This window comes from Triticum dicoccoides, chromosome 7A (assembly GCF_002162155.2).
Source record: "Triticum dicoccoides isolate Atlit2015 ecotype Zavitan chromosome 7A, WEW_v2.0, whole genome shotgun sequence".
NCBI lineage: Eukaryota > Viridiplantae > Streptophyta > Magnoliopsida > Poales > Poaceae > Triticum > Triticum dicoccoides.
In genome coordinates this window covers 311,479,636-311,500,016 of record NC_041392.1, presented here as the reverse complement: position 1 = coordinate 311,500,016, position 20,381 = coordinate 311,479,636, and positions in this window count along the sequence as shown.

The following is a 20,381-nucleotide window of genomic DNA, read 5'->3' as shown; positions in this document are numbered from 1 at the left end:
GCCACCAAAGAGGTTGTACACTAATCATCGTATTTTCTTCTTGATTCGATCTCACGGTGCTGCCGGCGCTCGGTCCCGAGCCGACACGGCGCGGCTCCATCCATGGCGGCGTCGCCGACCACTTCCTCCATGGTGTCGCTCCCTCGGTGGCGACATCCACATCAGTAGGAGCTTCTGCTACTTTAGCTCTCGCTCGCGCTGCTGCTCTGCTCTTGCTCTCAGTCCCCTGCGTGGTCTACTCTTGCTCTTGCTCTTACTCGAGCTGCTGCTCTCACTCTTGCTCGTACTTGCGATGCTGCTCCGATTTAGCTACACTTCAATCGACTGAATGGACTTTTGGGTCAGTCGATTTTCAGGGGGTGGGGGGGCTTGCCGGAGTTAAGGAAGAACTAGCCGCAGTGGGGAGGGGGGCTCGCCGGAGTTAAGGAAGAACCAGCCGCAACAGGGAGGGGGGCTAGCCGGAGAGGTACCCCACTATCTATCTTAGGGTTTAGGGTGGGGGTGGTGGTCGCCAGCGGTGGTGGGGCGGTGGTGTGGGGATCACCAAAGAAAAAGCTCGGCGTGGGGGGCCTACAGGAATGGCCGGATCGGCGGTGGGGAGTGTTTTTGGGGCGGGCGGAATGGTTTACCACCGGTCGCGGGTGGCTATTTGGCCGGTAGTGGCTGGCGGCTCAAGGGGGTGGAGGTTGAAGATGAACTGCAGGCCCTCTATTTCATATCCAACGGCTGCAAAATCAACTGACCAGAGATGAAAAAGTCAGTCGACTGACTTGTAGCCTCACCTCTTGTGCGTTCAGTTTCGACAGTAAAATTCAGTTTCGACAGAAAATTCAGTTTCAAGAGATAAGTTCAATTTCGACAGTTAAATGTAGTTTCGACAGTTAAGTTCACAGACGAGCGGCTGATGTATACATCTAGCAGTTTGTGGTTATGTATTTTACGTCATCTATTGGAGATGCTATTAGAATTCCTCTCAGGTGAACGTTGTCTCTCTTGTCCTGCTTCAGCCTCGGCGTCGTACAACTCACCGAAGCTGTTCCAACGACAAAACCCTCCATCACAGCGGAGCAGTACCTCGGGCTCCATCTCCAGACGCCTGAGATCTTCTTCCCCTCTTCTGACATCCAAGTCAGCCGGAGCATCCTCACCGGCCAACCCAATCACGCTGAGAATGACATGGCTTCACCAAAGAGGTTGTACACTTCTTGTGGTTTGACTTAATCTCACCATGCTTGTTTGCATCTTGTGATCTTCCAATTCTTGTGAACCAAACACCCAGATTGGCAGAAATCCTGTGTTTTAAAATTCTCTTTTTTGCACGTGCATTCCTATTCTATGCCTATCTATTTCCTATCCCTCCATTGATAGAATCCTCAAATTCAAATAAGCCCTTACACAATTACTTCTATTACAAATATGTGTCAAAGAAAACCTTGTGTGGTTTGTCCTGCTCCCGCGGTGCTATGTTCCACCCCAGCTCAGCTGATCGAACGACGGAAGGGTTCACCACTGTAACAACCCAGTAGTTAAGCTACAGTAATCACACACTAATGGTGCCATGTCATCTGAGTTTAATTTGCTAAACCACACTTTGGTCCAAACCGAGTTCAAATTCAAATTTAGGAGACAAGTCAAATTTTATCTCTTCGGACTATAAAACTAAAATGTTCGAATTTTAGTATAAGTTCCCCTGATCGATTCTCATGTTGGAACCATCATAATTTGAAACTTCAAATGGCCCTTATCTATTTTTGATTTGACCAACAACACTTAAGTGGCACAACTAATTTCAAGCCAAAATTATAGCCTTTCAAAAATAACCTAAAACCCTATGGATAGTTCCACAATATTCCAAATGTATTTTTGAGACAAGTTTCTTATGTATCAAAATTCAATTGAAATTAAATAAAGTGTAAAACAGTGACTATGAGTTGAAAACAGAAAAGATAAAAAGGAAAAGGGCACTATGCACTTACTAGGCCCAGCTCACACTGTACACATATAGCCTAGTGCTACAATGCACAAGGCCCAGCCCGCGCTGGCCTTTTCCCTAACCTCTCACCAGAAGCAGAGAGGCCATGGCACGCACGCCGTCCACCCGCCGATTGCCTCGCTGTCAAACATCCCACGGCCCTCTGGTGGATAAGGTGACCGTCCCCGATGCCCCTCTCGAACCCTAGTCTCTCCTTCCTCTTCCCCCTCCCCGTTCTCTTCCCACAGGCTCCACCAAACGGAGTCGTCGCCGCTGTCGTCGTTGCCGTGCTCCGGGGCCTCCCCGATCTTCTGCGAGCCGACCAGGAGTACCGCTGCAGCCGTCCTCGTCCTCTCCTCACTTCAATTCGTGCGGAGGTGCCGCTATGCCGTCGCCATCACCATCGCCTTCGCCCACACCATCGTCCACCTCACTGCCCGGCCGCGAATCCGGCACACCCCATGACCCATCTGAGCTCGCCATCGGCCCCCCTGGTGAGCCTCCTTCATTCCCCTCGTTTCGCCCTCGAGCCACTGTCGTAGTCCGCTGTCGCTGAACGCCCGAAGCTCGCTGTGGCCGTGCCGACACAACCTCTGTCCACACCACGAACCATCGGCCGTGCCCGCCTATGTGTACTGCACTCCCACGCGCGCGAAAAGCCGCTCCCCCGCTTGCCCGTGTGCCTGCTGCTGCGCTGCCGCTCGACGCCACTGTCTCATGCTTCCGCTCGCTGCCCGCAACCGCTGTGCGCCTCGCGCCGTCATCGCGCCCGTTGCCGCACTGCGCCCCACACTCACCATGGCCCGACCGCCCTCTGCTTTTCCTGCGCGCGCCCGTGGCCGCTGGACGAGCCCACGCCTGCACCCCTACCTGACACCGCTCGCCACTGTTGTTTGCTGCCCGCACCCGCATCCACCGCTTCTCCCCTGCTCGTGTCCGCCGCTCGCCCCACCGTGCTCGCTGCTGCCGCCGGTGGCTCAGCTCCGCCGCCTGCTGGGCCTGTCCGCGCAGCCCCACGCCGAGGTTCCGGCATCCTACCGCTGCCGGCCGTGGGTCGTGGTCGCCACCTGTGCTCTGCCTGCTGAGGCCATGGCCGACCGTTGTTTGGGTTAGATGCTAACCCCCACTAACATCTAGGCCCCACCCCACTAACTAAGAAGTTAACTAAATTAATTTAACTCCGGTGTATGATGTGTGGGCCCCTTTTGTTTAACTAAATAGTTAAAATAAGTCTAATCTGATCTGTGACACTGACAGGAGGGACCCATAGGGCCCAGTTGACTAGTCAAACTGCTGACTGGACAACCCCAGTCAATGACACATGGGTCCCAGCTGACTCTGTTGACTAGTCAACTGGTCAAGAGTTGACCTGCTGACTAAGATGACTATCCCCACATGTCATTGACTGTGGCTGGGTCTGGCTCTGTAATAAAAGTATTTTGAATTTTATTTTGAATTAAATTAAATCCAGAAATTCAGAAAGTCATTTAAAACTTTGTAAATTGATAGAAAATAATCTGTAAGGCGGATGGAAAAACTTTGTACATGAAAGTTGCTCAGAACGATGAGACGAATCCGGATGCGCAGCCTGTTCGTCCGCCACGCATCCTTAGCATAGCGAACATGCAACTTTCCCCCTCCAATTCATCTATCCGAAAATGCGAATCGCCGGGGATATTTTCCCGGATGTTTCCCCCCTTCACCGGTATCACCTCATACCGCGTTAGGGCACCCCTAGCACCGCTACTTGTCATGTCATGCATCGATATGCATCTGTTTGCATTGTATTCATTGTTTCTTCCCCCTCTTCTCTCCGGTAGACTACGAGACTGACGTCGTTGCTGGTGCCCCGATCGACTACGTTGTTGACGACCCCCCTACTTGTCAGAGCAACCAGGCAAGCCCCCCCCCCTTGATCACCAGATATCGCCTATTCTTCTCTATACTTCTTGCATTAGATTAGTGTAGCATGTTACTGCTTGTAGTTAATCCTATACTGCTGCATAGCCTGTCCTTGCTACTACTGTTGTTAGCTTTACCTGCTATCCTACTGCTTAGTATAGGATGCTAGTGTTACATCAGTGGCCCTACACTCTTGTCCGTCTGCCATGCTATACTAATGGGCCGTGATCACTTCGGGAGGTGATCACGGGCATATGATATATACTTTCACTGTTACATTACCAGTGATACTGTTTGGAGATGGGGGCTGAAGGGGCAGGTGGCTCCATCCAGGTAGTGGTGGGCCTGAGATCCCGATGGACCCCGACTGTTCCTTTGAGGCGGAGCAACAGGGCAGGTTGAGACCACCTAGGAGAGAGGTGGGCCTGGCCCTGTTCGGCTTTCGCGGTTATTTCAAGATAACATGTTTAACGAGATCTTGGTATTTGATCTGAGTCTGGCCATTGGCCTATACGCACTAACCATCTATGCGGGGACAGTTATGGGCACTCGACGTCGTGGTATCAGCCGAAGCCTTTGTGACGTCAGCGACTAAGCGGCGCGCGCCGGGTTGGACCGCGTAACGCAACTTCCTTTGTAATGGAGGTTGCTAGGTCTGCTCTCCGGCCGTGTTCGCAACATGCAGGTGTGCAAAGGGCGATGGGCCCAGACCCCTGCGCCATAGGATTTAGACCGGCGTGCTGACCTCTCTATTGTGCCTAGGTAGGGATGCGACGTGTTGATCTTTTGAGGCCGGGCATGACCCAGGAAAGTGTGTCCGGCCAAATGGGATCGAGCGTGTTGGGAAATGTGGTGCACCCCTGCAGGGAAGTTAATCTATTCGAATAGCCGTGTCCCTCAGTAAAAGGACGACCCGGAGTTGTACGTTGACCTTATGACAACTAGAACCGAATACTTAATAAAACACACCCTTCCAAGTGCCAGATACAACCGGTGATCGCACTCTCACAGGGCGACGAAGGGAGGATTATAGGTTAGGATTATTCTATGCGATGATACTGGGTGAACTTACCATCTACTCTCTTCTTCTGCTGCAAGATGGAGGTTACCAGATAGTAACCCAGTTCCCGTTGACACAACACCGTCTCCACCACAGAGCACCCAAACACGAGAAGTTAGTAAGGCAATTGCAGTGCCCAAAGCACGAGGACCACCACTCTGAACCCCAAGTCAACGCTTAAAGCAGAAGAAGAATTTTTCTCAGGTCAGGTTTCGTTGCTATAGTTCATACTACTTTGCTCTTGCATCACTGTATTTACTCATACAACTAATTTCAAATTTGAAGGATGCAATTGAAACTCCAATGGTGCAATAGGTATGTTTTAAACCTGTTTCTTTAATGTGTTTGCTGTTGTAACTTGCTCTATGTTGATTTCAATTTCAATTGAATAAACAGTTATGTTCTCAAGCCATGCACATTACAAGTGTTGTTATTGCTATGTAGTTTCCCACACATATTCTATCTATGCTGCTTTGTCTTAAATAGATATGATTCGAACTGTATCTATCTTGATTTGGCAACATAAACTAGAATGATATAGACCATACAGTGACCATACTACATAGATATATGTTTGTTTCATGCTGTTATCCTGTCCACCTTACTACTGAACTGGTTTGCCAAAATGAGTTTCATATACTACATTGTAAACCTGTGATGTGTTTGTTTGTTTCTCCTTTAGAACGCGGATAAAATATTGGAGAAGAGTACCCTGTTATGCAATGGTAAAGGAAGTAATGCAGATCAGGTTCAAGATAGTGAGACATCCCTGTTGTTCTCCAAGAAAGCTGATAGAAACTATATTGAAGACACTGAGACAACCCCAAAGTCTTGTCTTGATGTAGTGTTCGAGTTACTGGCTACTACTGCTGGCACGAGCTCTTCGAACTCGCTGCCTGAATCAGTTCAGCTTCTTGAGTCTCAGCTTCAAGTTGAAAGACATCGATCAGATGTTATGCGACAGGAAGCCGAAGGACTGAGGAAGTCCCTGCAGAATTCAGATGCATACTTTCTGGTGCAACAGCATGTGCTGGAGGATTTAAGCGCCAAACAAGAGAAAGTTAATAAGCTTGCTAAGCATCTTGCCAGCATTATGGGTACCTAGGATATTGTTTCTTGAGCTCTTCTGAAGTGGTTTCAGTTCTGGACTTGTTTTGCTGCGGCGTTCATATGCTGCTTTGTTCCCTATATTTGCACTTGTGGCGAACTTTGATGCCCAGTGGATGTAATATGTGTAATAGGAATGATAGCCTAGTGTAAGTTGCTTGCTTATTTATTTCCGTTGTCTTATTTATTTGTTTTCTTGTAGTCAGTGCGGTTCTTTTTCCGCAGTTTGCTAGTGGCTGCAATAACCTATTTTTTAAAACTAGGCCACATTAACAATGGGCTACATATTTACTGTAGTTAACATGGGCCTCCTCCGGGCCGTAGAAACAATGGGCCTTCTAAGTACCGTAGAAACAATGGCCTTCTACGGGTCGTAGACACAATGGTCCTTCTATGGGTTGTATCATCAATGGGCCTTCTATGGGCCGTATGTTCAGTCGGACAAACATGGGCCAATAACAGACCACATTATGGCCGTAAATGGGCTAGAGTTGAAATCGTCCGTTCATGGCCTGACCATAACAGGCCGTCGTCAATAGGCCGTATTTGATGACGCTATGAAAACAGCCCAACGTATTAATGGGCCACAAACGGGCCGACTGTAACCACGGGCTGTATTTGGCCCACAAGTAGAAAATGACAGTAACGGGAAAAAAGTAAATGAATGCGGGAAATGAGCCCGAGAATAAATGGGCCCTGAGAAGGCCGAAAGATAACATGGGCTGGAAATGGCCCAACGGAATATTGGGCCGTCAATGGGTATAAAGTGATACACTGTTCATTATGGGCCAGTTTTACCACGGTTCGTTAACGGGCCGAGGGTTACTAAGGGCCTCATATTGGCCAAAAGACGTCATGAGCCATACATGGGTCGGAAGTTAAAATGGGCTGGAATTATATTGGACGGCCCAGATGACGCTATTGGGCCTAATTCGGATAGGCCGTAAACGGGCCCTGGGTTAGCGGGCTGTAAATGGGCTATATGCGAACATGTCGTTAATAGGCTTGCCGTGGGCCAGCCCGCCACCTTTTGACCAAGTCAAACGGGCGGGCCTTTTCATAGGAATGGGCCTCTATTGGGCCATGCCACGTGTCGACGTATCATAGGCGCTTTGGGTCCAGTGAGTGGATGACATCTGTCCCAACGGTGAGCCCACACTTGTTTCCTCCAGCCAATGATGATTTTACACGTGGAAAATCCCCATTGGTCGGGGCTGTTAACGGGTTATCGGATCCAAAACTAGACACGATAGAATAACGGTGTTCCGTTACGATGGATGTCACGTGTCAGTCACCCTTGACGAAAGCACTTCTGTGACGCGCGATTTATCGTCATGGAAGTGGACACTTCCGTGATGATGATTTTGGTAATGTCATGGAACACTTCTACGACAACACAGGTATGACTATCTTGATGCTGTCATAAATTTGTCATTGATGTACATGCATGAACAAACACATGACCTACTGTGACAAACACGTATCATCACGGAAGTGTATTTTTTTGGAGTGCACCCATCCTCACAAAGAACACTTTTTAACCTAGAACAGACTCCAGGAAATTTGGCCATAGTGTGAGGTGGGCCATATGTTAATGTGTTTGTCGTTCATAACCAACACCTCGAATCCTCGATACTACTACTACTATAAGTAGTAGGAGTAGTAGGGTGGCATGGGCCAGAACAAGCATTCATGTCCAGGAGTACGGCACACGCCACCAGCACGACTTCCATCTCACACCATATTTCTTGCAGTCCATGCTACAACAATCTCTTCAACCTCCTCGTTTCTCTAACTCAGCCATCGCGGGGCGGGCGAGGTGGGGATTTTGCCGATAGTCGGCTTCATCAACTACGGTCCCACTTGTAAGGCCAACTCCAACGCACGACCCCAAGTGAACTTCCGTTTTGCCCGGATTCTGTCTGTTTGGGTAGGGCAATGGGGTCATGTCCGGGCCATTTCTTGGATGGGGTGGCCGTTCCCCAATGCGCGGACGCATCCCAGCCATGTACATTTTTCTATGCAAACACATATCTTTTTTTCATCATTGATTTTTTGGTACATGGAAATACATCACCAAAAATTTTGACTAGAAAAGCAAGACCAAAGAAAACAAGAACCACAAGAATACATTTTAGAAGATATCCAACTTCCATAACTGCTCCTGTAAGTTGGATTAGTGCCTTCTCGATGCATTCATTGTTGATCTGCGGAGGCTCGATCTTTCGTGCTTCTTTCTTCTTCGAGTGTAAAGAAGTAGACGTGTCTAGCCTCTATTATATCAACAAGTGCACTAGTCTCATCTCTAGCCTCTATGCTAGCTAAAAGTGCTAGAACATCTACTAAATTACGATGTATCAATATATCGTTGTACTCTTCTTCCCAATACCAAAACTTGCATCCATTCTACACAATAAAATTTAAAGTTAGCACAACTAGTCTAATCTGAGAGCACAACCGAAGATTTGGTCGAGTTCTTCCTTCTTTTGCTGACACGTGGGACATCCAGCATCTAGGTCGTGTCAAGCAAGAAAATAAAGTGGTAGTTGAAGCCACATGATGTGCATCTTGGGTTAAACTGTAAATAGAATCTTACTACTCTTGAGTAACTCCAAAACTGGCCATCGAAGATCTTTATTGGATTTGTTTTTCATCACCAGCACGTTGAGGTGAAAGATGTGCAGGTTCAGTGGGTCCTCTTGCGTTTTCACTGACATGTGGGACCGCATATGAGCAAACAGACGATGAGCTCCGCGTGTCTGCTGGCTGGCTGAGAAGAGAGATAGAGGAGGGCTGATCACAGACTCTAGGAAATTTGTTCTCTGTAACCAGCACCTCGACATGGTATGGGCCATAACTGGCATTCATGTCTAGCAGTACGGCACACGACACCCACATGAGTCCCATCCGACACCAATTTTCTTGGAGTCCATGCTACAGCCATCTCTTCTCCCTCCTATTTTCTCATCCATCATGCGGTGGGCGGGGTGGGGGTTTGCCGATAGTCGGTGTCGGATCATGGGTTCCGGCAAACCCTTGAGGTTCGAACACTAGGGTGCGTGCGAAGGTTTTGTCCCTATCGATCCACGCCCTAGCTCTCTAAGATCTTGCAGACGAACTCAATGAACTCACAACATAGAAAGACACAAGATTTATAATTGTTCGGGCCACCGTTGTGGTGTAATACCCTACTCTAGTGTGGTGGTGGTGGATTGCCTCTTGGGCTGGTGATGAAGAGTACAAGGGGAAGAATAGCCTCCTGAGGTTGAGGTGTTCTTGTGCTTGGTGAACTTGTGTGGGTGAGATGATCTTGGTTCCCTCTCGACTTGTGATCAGGTCAATCCTCTCTCTCTCTTCTACTGTGGTGGCTAGTTCTACTTATATAGGCCCTGGTCCTCTCCCCAAATATTGAGTGGGAAGGGAGCCAACAACGGCAAATTCGAAAGGGGACAGCTAGTACAAGTTATCCTGACAAAAGGTGGTGTTCGCCTGCCAAAGGTTCGGGTGATGACGCCGTCTTGGGCTCCATGGTGACCTCCGTCCTGCCATCCTTCTGGTCTTGGTCTCGTTGCACCAATATGGAAACCTTTGCTTGATGCCTCAGTACTCTGCGCCTGCGCTTGCCCCCTTGGCACCAAAGAGGAAACGAGGACACTTCGCATGCTGGCGCCGGCCTGGTCTCGATCGTCATGGCTCACGTCATGAGGACCTCACGAGGTTTGCCCTGCCTTGATCTCTCCACCCCTCATGAGCCTAGCTGGCGAGGCCGCTCCTAAGGAGGTATTGCATCGTCCGCCTCGCGGGGCATGGCCCCTCGCAAGGGTCTTGAATGCCTTGTCGATGAAGGTGGGCGGTACAGACCTGCTAGCCCAGCCACATCGTGGGCCGCAGGCAGGCAAGTCTGGGGACACCCGTTCCCAGAACGTCGACAGTAGCCCCCGGGCCCAAGGCGCGTTCAGGCTTGGCTTCGAGGCAAAGCCAAAGGATCAAGCGCGGAGCGCCGCGGTCCCCAAAAGCCTGCGGCCTCGGTTGATGCGTGGTGGTTGATTGGACGTGGGCGTCTTTGCTTCCCCATGCTGCCTCAGCAACTGCCCAACTTGACAAGTCCCTGCGACATGCAAGGAAAACCATCATTACCTGCGATCGTGGGGGTGCTGGTAGGCCTTTTCCTGCTATAAATGGGGAGGGGGTCAGAGCCCCCGTCGCTCATCTCTTCCCATTCCGCTCGCTTCTTCTTCCTCTGCTCCACCACTGACTCCAATGGCGTCGTCGAAGAGGTTCTCCGCTGCGGAGAAAGGAAAGGCCCCTTGCAAGGGGACCGGCTCCCCGGCGCCTAAACGGGGACATGGCCGCCCCCGCAAGCACACCACGATTCCCGCCGTGGCCCCCTGCTCCCGGGGTGGCGCCGCTGCGCGTGGCGGGGGTCGATCCAGTCGCGGTAGCCCCGTCGATGAGGGGAGACGCGTCGTGGTTGCACGGCCTCCCCGATCACGCTTCCACTCGGCGGAGGTGCTGTCTGAGTTCATTGTCTGGTCGGTGGATCCGGCCGGCAACTTGCTCCAGCTTCCGTGCTTCTTCGTCAACGAGCTGCAGACCCCTGGTCTAGGCGGGCGCTGGCTGCAGGCGGATGGTTGCTGCAGCAGGGCTTCCTAGGTCGTGGTTGAAGTCTCCGCCGCGGGCAACATATCTCTGTCCCGCGGTTGGCAGACGTTCACCCGCACGCGTGGCCTGGGCAAGCGGTGCAACCTCCACTTCAAGTATGACGGTGATGTGCCCCTCTACGTGAGGGTGTTTGGGGAAGATGGTCGCCGCGCTAGGTGCTTCCCCGACACAAATGATGGCGAGGAAATTCTCGGTCTCGGCGATGGCCGCGATGAGGGTGAGCCCACCGTCCGCGCCTTGTCCAGCTACGGTAGCTCTTCTCCTGGCGAAAGCTCCAGCAGTGGCAGCTATGACCAGCCGCCCCGCCACTGCACCCGCTTTGAAGGTGGTAGCGGGTCGTCTCGTCGCCGCGCCTCCGTGAAGCACGAGGAGGGATCCCGCTAAGCTCGGAACGTCGCTGGAGACCTGCCCTCGTGGTTAACTGCAGTGCCGCTTTTGTTTTGTTCCTCTTTTCTTTCCTGCATCAAAATGAAACTAGTATGGGCCAGGAGGGGCGTGTATCGAACTGTGATTCCTCAATCATTACGCTATGCTTGTTATTTCTGTGATGTGTCGTTATTTCGTGCGGAGATATCTTAGCCTGGCGTGTTTGGGGCAGCCTCTTCTTCACAAGGAACTTGTCTCCTCGTGCCCATCTTGGCTTAGTGGTTGCTCAGGAACTGCAAAAAACTAGTTAGGAAGCTTACTAGGAGACTTATCGTTCACCCGACCCTTGACCCAGCGCTTCATATCGCGGTACCCGGGGGGCACGTATTAGGAGAGATGTGCCGGTTGTGGGCTCGAATGAGGGTGCCTCGCGAGAAGGCAGACAGAAGGCAGAGAGAAGGACCAACGTAGGAAGAAGAAACCCTCGCGAAGGCACCGGCCTAGCCCCTTTGCGAGGTAAGCGAGAGAGAGAACACAAGTGACCTAGATACGGAAAAAGGTGGCAAAAGGCGATGAAACCAAATCAGCAAGGGACACCAGAAGCAAACTTCGGTTAAGAGAAGGCGAGCCAACTACGGAAAGAAAAATGAAAAGCCGCGTCCGACACCTAGTCTAGTCTTCGACATCTTCTCACCAGCGCGGAGCTAAGTGCTGCCACTTGGCGTGGGAGGGAGCCCCCGAGGCCCGAGGGCGGCTCTCTGGAGACTCCGTGGTGTGTACAACCCCACTCATTATTACGTGAGAGTGTCACGGGCGGTGATTCTTCACAGGCACCGTGCCTTCTTCACAGGAACTGGGCCTTTCTTCACAGGCACGGGGCCTTGCTTCATTGGCACTGGGCCTTGCTTCACAGGCACGGGGCCTTGCTTCACACGCACTTGGCCTTGCTTCCTGGGTAGAACTTCCGGAGGTGCTGGATGTTCCAGGCGTTCTGGACGGGCACCCCAACCTGCGTCTCCAGGCGCGTGGCGCCAGGCCTGGAGATAAGGACGACCCTGAACGGGCCCTCCAACATGGGCGAGAGCTTGTGCAACCCTTCCCTGGAGAGGACCCGCCTCAGGACGAGGTCACCTGCCTCGAGCATCCTAGAGCAGATGCTGCAGCAGTGGTACCGCCGCAGCGCCTCCTGGTATCTTGCCGCCCTTAGTGTAGCTTCACGGCGTCTTTCCTCCCCCAGTACAAGGTCCATCCCCCGTGTGGCGTCCTGCTGCGTTTCATCAAACGCCAGGACCCATGCGGAGCGATGCTTGACCTCGTGAGGGAGGACTGCTTCGGCTCCGTAGACAAAGAAGAATGGATTCTCGCCCGTCGGCTTCGTGGCGGTGGTGTGGATGGACCACAGCACGGACTGGAGCTCGTCGAGCCAGCCCCTGCCGGTGGCCTCGAGCTTCTTTTTGAAGGTCCTGGTCTTGAGTCCTCTTAGGACCTCCGCGTTGGCGCGTTCAGCCTGGCCATTGCTCCTGGGGTGCACCACCGAAGCATAGAAGATCTTCGTTCCAAGGTTAGCACAATATGTTTTGAAGAGTTTACTGGTGAACTGCTAGCCGTTGTCGGTGATGATGCGGTTGGGGACCCCGAAAAGGCTCACGAGGCCCTTGATGAACTTAATCACGGAATCGGCTGGGGTGGTGCGGACGGCTTCCACTTCCGCCCACTTGGTGAATTTGTCAATGGCGACGTAGAGGTAGCGGTAGCCCCCTGGCGCTCGAGGGAATGGGCCCAAGATATCCAGCGCCAGACCACGAACGACCATGTGAGCGGCATAGTCTGGAAGCCCTGAGCTGGCTGATGGATTTTCTTGGCGTGGAACTGGCAAGCTTCGCAGGACTTCACCAGCTCAGCTGCATCGTTGAGCGCCGTGGGCTAGTAGAATCCACTGCGGAACACCTTGCCGATGAGAGTCTGTGATGATGAGTGGTGTCCATAGTCCCCGCCGTGTATGTCAATCAGCAAATCCTTCCCGTGGTCCCTGGAAATGCAACGCAACAAAACATCATTTGGTCGCTTCCATTACAACTCACCGTCCTGGATGCAATATGTCGTGGCTTGCCGGGCTACGCGCTCTGCCTCCTCTTCCTTCTCCGGTAGCGCCCCTCGCATCAGGTATTCCTTGAATTCCTTGGTCCAACATCCCTCTTGAGGCTCGAGCGCCAAGAGCAAGTGAGCCCCTGATGTTGGGCCACAAGCTGGGGCTCCCGTGGCAGGCGGTTGTGGGAGCACCTCCCGAGGTCATGTCGTGCTTGATAGTGGTGGCGTCGCTGACGGCTTGAAGAGCCGCTCCTCGAAGACGCCAAGCTCTTGGGGCTGCCGCTTGGGTGCCCTCCTGGCGATGTCGTCGGCTTCCTTGTTGGTGCCACGGGGCACATGCTGCATCTCCATACCTAGGAACTACTTTTCCATCTTACATACATCCGCGAGGTACGCCTCCATGTGCTCGTCCTTTGGCTCGTACACTTTGTTGGAGAAGTTGACGAGGAGCTATGAGTCACCCCTAACGGTGGGACGCTTCACCCCTAGAGCTGCCACGGCCTTCAGGCCAGCTATGAGGCCTTCATATTCTGCGATGTTGTTGGAGACCTTCTCACCCTGCTGAAAGCAGAGCTGCACGGCATAGTAGAGCTTGTCCTTCGTGGGTGAGATGAGCACTGCTCCAGCCCCCGCACCCTAGTGCGCGAAGGCACCATCGAAATACATGATCCATCCGTCTGGAGCCTCACTTCCTAGTGAGGTGGACCGGTCTTCGCCTGCTTCCAGTGCCGGGGCATCCGTCAATTCTGCCACGAAGTCAGTGAGTGCGGCTCCCTTGATGACCCTAGTGGTGCTGAACTCCAACTGGAATGCCTACAGCTCGATGTTCCACTCGGCGACCCTTCCAACCGAGCTGGGGCTCTTGAGCACCCTCTCCAACGGGTAGGCCGAGATGACTTTGATGGGGTGGCCTGGAAGTAGTGTTGTAACTTGCGCGAGGCCACCAGGAGCACGAGCAGGAGCTTCTGAGGCATGGGATAACGTGCCCTCGTGTCCCGCAGCACCGTGCTGACGAAGTACACCGGGTGCTCGACAAGGACCGGCGTGTTGGTGAGGCTCGCGTCTTGCGCAAGCCTGGGTGCCTCCTGAGGTGGTGGCACCTCTGGCGCCTGGCCTCTTGTGGGAATCTCTATGGTGTCATCCTGCCGAGCTTGGTCTTCTGTTGTTGCCGCTATGGCTCTTGCTGCGCCTTCCTGATCTTGCGGCATCTCAATTGGCGACGTAGCTTGGCGCGGCACACTCTTGGCTTGGTGCTCCTCCCGAACTGCCACTAGCACAGCGCTGGCGGAGTATGGGGTGACGGCAAGATAAAGTACTAGAAGCTCGAGAGGCCGTGGCACCACCAACACCAGTGGGCTGGTCAGGTATCTCTTGAGGTCTTTGAAGGCTCGGTCGGCCTCCGGAGTCCACTCGAACGGGCCGTTCTTCTTCATTGGCTTGAAAAAGGGTAAGGCGCATTCTCCCAGCTTGGAGATGAAGCGCCCCAATGCAGTCACCCGACTAGCCAGCTTCTGTATTTCCTTGAGGGTCTGCAGAGGGCTCAGGCCCTCAATGGCCTTGATCTTCTCTGGGTTCGCCTCAATCCCTCTGTGCGACACGAGGAATCCCAGCAGCTTGCCAGAAGGAATGCTGAACACACATTTTTCCGGGTTAAGCCGCAGGTTCACCTGGCGCAGGCTTTCGAAGGTCTCCTCCAGGTCTTGGATCAAGGTTCTCGCCTCCCGAGACTTCACCACAATGTCATCGACGTAGGCCTCCTTGTTCCTCCCGAGCTGCCGCCCTAAAGCGATGTGCATCACCCGTTGAAAGGTCGCACCCGCATTGCATAGTCCGAAGGGCATACAGGTGTAGCAGTACACCCCACACAAGGTCAGGAAGGCTGTCTTCTCTACATCTTCCACCATCATCTTGATTTGGTGATACCCTGAGAACGCATCCAGGAAGCACAGTAGGTCGCACTCAGCGGTGGAGTCGACGATCTGGTCGATGCACGAGAGAGGGAACGGATCTTTAGGGAATGCCTTGTTGAGGTTGGTGAAGTCGACACACATTCGCTCCTTCCTGCCTTTCTTCGGCACCACGACTGGGTTTGCCAGCCATTCGGGGTTCCTAACCTCATGATCGGCACCTGCTGCCTCCAACTTGCGGGTCTCTTGGACGATGAAGGCCTGCTTCTCCATGGACTACAGCCTTGCTCGCTGCTTCACAGGGCACACATTGGGGCACACCCTTAAGTGGTGCTGAATCACCTCTCTCGGGACCCCCACCAGCCGATTGGGCTCCCATGTGAATATGTCCTTGTTTGGGCGCAAGAACTTCACCAATGCTTCCTCTTGGCTGGGGTTGAGGCCGACACCTATAGTGAAGGTGGCTCCTGAGGAGCCGTCCTCGTCGACCGGAACCTGCTTTGTCTCTACCTTGTCTTGGGTGAACAACTGCTTCTTCTTGGTTGGCGCGGCCTCCTTGGCCTAGGGGCACCGGGGCCGACGGGGCTGCGCCACCGCAACGGTCCTGAAGGCAGGTTTGAGCGCCGTCACGGCCTCCTTGGTGTCACCCTTGATGGTGAGGACACCTCTGCTTCCTGGCATTTTTATGAGGGTGTAGGCTGGATGAGTCGCCGCCATGAACTAGCCAGAGCTGGGTACCCGAGGAGGGCGTTGTACGGGAGGCCGAGGCGGGCGATGTCGAAGTCGACCAGCTCGGTGCGGTAGTTGTCACGCGTGCCAAAGGTGACGGGAAGGTGGATCTGCCCCAGGGAGCAGGCAGCGCCACCACCAACTCCTGAGAAAGGCTTCCTAAGGCTGAGTCGCTCGAGCGGCACGTGAAGAAGGCTGAAGGCCTCCATGGAGAGCAAGTTGAGGCAAGCGCCGCCGTCGATGATGGTCTTGTTGAAGGCCACGTTGCAGATGGTGGGCGTGCAGAGCATCGGAAGCATGCCCGAGCCGGTGGTGGTGACGGGGTGGTCTTCTGAGCTGAAGGTGAGGTCGGCCTCAGGCGCGGCCCATCCCTGCGGAGCCCCTGAGCACGTGGAAGCGGTGCCGATCTAGAGGAGGAACGACTTAATGTGGCGCTCTGAAGGTGGCTCCTGTGAGCCGCCTAGTAGGGCCGCGACCGCGTGGTGCGCCGGTGCAGCGTAGCACACAGTGACGAGGTCGCGGAGCTCCTCCCAAGATGCCACCGTGGATCTGGGAAGGTTGAGCATCTAGGCGCGCGGCTTGCCAGCGAGGGCCATGGGAAGCCAGTTGGCCATGACCTTGTCATCACCCCCGACTTTGAGGACGGCCTCCTCGTATGCCAGCAGGAAAGCTGACGGGTCCGCCGCACCGTCGTAGCACGGCGACATCTATGGCTTGAACTTGGGCGTCCACTACACCAGCCGCAGGGTGGGGAGCAGGGCTCGGAGCCCCCTGACCCCTTCGTCAACGCTGGCCGTCAGAGTCGGCAACAGGGTGCCTGCCATGTGGGTGGAGCATGGTGTCGATGGAACACAGATCGATGAAAGAGAAGCTACGGCGCACCCCTACCTGGTGCACCAAATGTCGGATCACGGGTTCCGGCAAACCCTTGAGGTTCGAACACTGGGGTGCGCGCGAAGGTTTTCTCCCTATCGAACCACGCCCTAGCTCTCTAAGATCTTGCGGACAAACTCAATGAACTCACAACACAGAAAGACACAAGATTTATACTGGTTCGGGCCACCATTGTGGTGTAATACCCTACTCCAGTGTGGTGGTGGTGGATTGCCTCTTCGGCTGATGATGAACAGTACAAGGGGAAAAACAGCCTCCTAAGGTTGAGGTGTTCTTGTGCTTGGTAAACTTGTGTGGGTAAGATGATCTTGGATCCGCTCTCAACTTGTGATCAGGTCGATCCTCTCTCTGTTCTACTGTGGTGGCTAGATCTACTTATATAGGCCATGGTCCTCTCCCCAAATATTGAGCGGGAAGGGAGCGAACAACGGCCAATTCGAAAGGGGACAACTAGTACATGTTATCCTGACAAAAGGTGATCTTCGCCTGCCAAAGGTTCTGGTGATGTCGCCGTCTTGGGCTCATTGTGACATCCGTCCTGTCGTCCTTCTGGTCTTGGTCTCGTTTCACCAATATGGAAACCTTTGCTTGATGCCTTGGTACTCCGCGCTTGTGCTTGCCCCGTTGGCACCAAAGAGGAAACGAGGACACTGTGCGTGGTGGCGCCCGCCTGGTCTTGATCGTCATGGCTCACGTCACGAGGACCTCGTGAGGTTTGCCCTGCCTTGGTCTCTCTGCCCCTTGTGAGCCTGCCTGGCGAGGCCGCTCCTGAGGAGGTCTTGCGTCGTCCGCCTCGCGAGGCTTGGCCCCACGTGAGCCTGCCTAGCGAGGCTGCTCCTGCGGAGGTCTTGCATCGTCCACCTCACGAGGCTTGGCCCCTCGCGAGGGTCTTGAATGCATTGTCGATGAAGGTGGGCCGTACAGACCTGCCAGCCCAACCATGCCGTTGGTCGCAGGCAGGCAAGTCCGAGGACCCTGTTCCCAGAACACTGATAGTCGGTTTGCTCAATTGCGGTCCCACTTGTAAGTGAAAATGCAACGCAACACGCATTCCCCCTTGAGCGGCGTGCCAGACCAACCGTGTGGGGGTGTGACGCAAACACGGCAGGCTTTTCCTTTTGAACTTGTAACTTGTAAAATTTGGTTCGGCTCCATGGTGCGACCGATAGATAGAAATAACGATTTCCCTAGAGTAATGGGAAGTTTGGTTTTGGCACGGTTCATGCATGGAGTACGTACGAAAATTATGAAGTTGATGCGAAAGGTAAGATAATTACTACTAGTAGCATATACTACTACATGGATTTGACGGAAAGATAAAGATACATACAGATCCAGCAACGACATTCTCACGCGCTAGTGCACCGGGTCACCAACCGACGTGTGAGGAGCAGCGGCGTTGGCCTTAAGCTCAATGTGCTTCTGAATAATGCCGTCCAAGGTTGCCCTACGGTCCAAGAAGGCCAGTGTCCTATCATTCTTCTCTTGCATGTAGTAGTCCTTGTGGATGATTTGCGCGTAGACATGCGTGATTATGTCGATGGTGTCTTGCTGCGCCACGCGCGGCGCAGCGAGCGTGACCTCGAGGTGGACATTCTCCGGCGCGACGCCGGGCAGTCGCAGGGCCACCGGTGCGTCGAAGAGGTTGGCACCATAGAGGCCGTTGAGGGTGGCAGGCATCACAGAGCCTGGGAGCGTGGGCTTTATGCGTATGTCAAGGTCGTCCGTGAGCTTCTTGACGACAGTGAACTTGTCAAGGTAGCCGATTAGGACCTCGTCGAACAAGGAGATGAAGCTGTCGTCCAAGCGGTCCCTCGCCCTGGTGGCGTCAAGCACTACATGGGGACGTTCCTCGGTGCCAGGCCGCAGGCCGGCGTCGTGGACCATCTGGCATACCCGGCTGATGCTCGCACTCGTCGCCTCCATGGGTCTAGCTTCTAGTCAACTGATCTTGCGATTGGAGTGATGACTCTTGCCCTTGGGTACGTAGGTGCATAGGATTTTGTAGATTGAACTAGAGGGAGCCTTTATATGAGAAGTGCAAACTGCGTTGAATTCACGTGCGTGTTGGCCATCTACTCCTCGCCCCTCTACTACGCCTGCCTTTGTCTATATGACAGGTTGGCCATCCACGGACCCACGTGTCATATACACAAAGGCAGGTGCAGTAAGTCAATAAAGCCGCGTCCCCCTCCGTGTCGGTGCAGTATAGTCATCTCACTGGACCTCTAGTTGGGGCCAAATGAGAGAACTTTGATGTTTAATGGTTTATTGTCCCCCCTTTGCATTTTGCGCCAAGTTTTGACCTTTGATTTAACTAATAAAATGTTAATGCATGTAACCAAAAATGTTGTGTAAGTCACCTTACGGAAACCAAATAATCCCAAAACACTTAGGCACGGTACATTAACTCCCTACTCGTTTCTTATTTCGTGACATATCAACCAATGAGAGATGTAGGCCATGCATGCTTTCAATGACTTGAGACTACCAAACATCACATGCGGTGGTTAGTTCATTGCATGTAATCCTATTAAGTAGCAAAAGGACATTAAGTTATCTGCCGATAGGAATAAAACAATACACCATGTATTTATTTACAGAGGGAGTAGTACATTTTTTGTGACATGCATTACTAGATATTGCTAGTGAAATACTAAATCCAGATGGACATGGTAGTACTACTAAATCTAGATGGTGGTGCTAGTACTAGTAGTAGTACTACCAATGTAGTAGCACTGTACTACCCGTTGGTCAAATTATTACGTGCTGCTCCTCACAGTGAAGTGACAAGACCCTACGCCGGAGATGACACCTAAGTATAGGCGCCGTGTTCGGCATACCATAGTCAGCCTCACTGTCTGCAGTCACTATCATCATGGCTGTAGACCTAGCCTGCTTACAACTAGACGTGTTCGACATAATTTCCCGTGCGTAGATGCCCATGCATTGCATGGAACACCAAGATTGGGGTGGACGGGGCCGGCAGCGGCCATCGCGCCAAAATTTTCCATGGCCTTCTTGATGTGGTGGGGAGGAGACAAGGCTGATTGTGAGAGACAAGGAGTTGTTTGTAAATAGGGAACGAGTGCGGGCATCTTTTTGCAAAACTGGATAAGTTTGGTTTTTATGCGTCAGATCTAGATCCCACGGCTATTGGTGAAAGATGGCAGTCACAACATGATCACCAACTCAGGACCTGTTTGATCCGCGGGATTTTGAAAACGCGGGAATAGGACACGACAATATTACAAGTTTCAAATTTATATTACAAATGTTAGGAGTAATGCTGCACCTACGAAGAGGGAATTACTAGGAAGTTTACGTACGAACTTTCGTTACTTTAGGTGGATGTAGCATTATCGTACAAACTAAAATGCACCGCCCTGACAAGTCACTAATGGGCAAATAAGTTTTCGAGTCTCTAGCCACTTGATGTTTAAAAAACAAATTCAACTTCTGCGGAGACTTTGTCATTTAGGCTTAGACACTTGCGGTGATCAGCACGCCATTCATTGTTGCGCCAGAGAACGCCAAACCTCATTACCTTGAGCACACTTGCCTCCAGAAGCAAGAATCTGTCCAATACGATCTCTGATGTGCTACCTCGGTAGTCAATCAAATCAATTTCTATAAGATGGAGATCAAGGCATTCGATGAGATTGTTATAGTGCAGCACATTTTTCACTTTCGG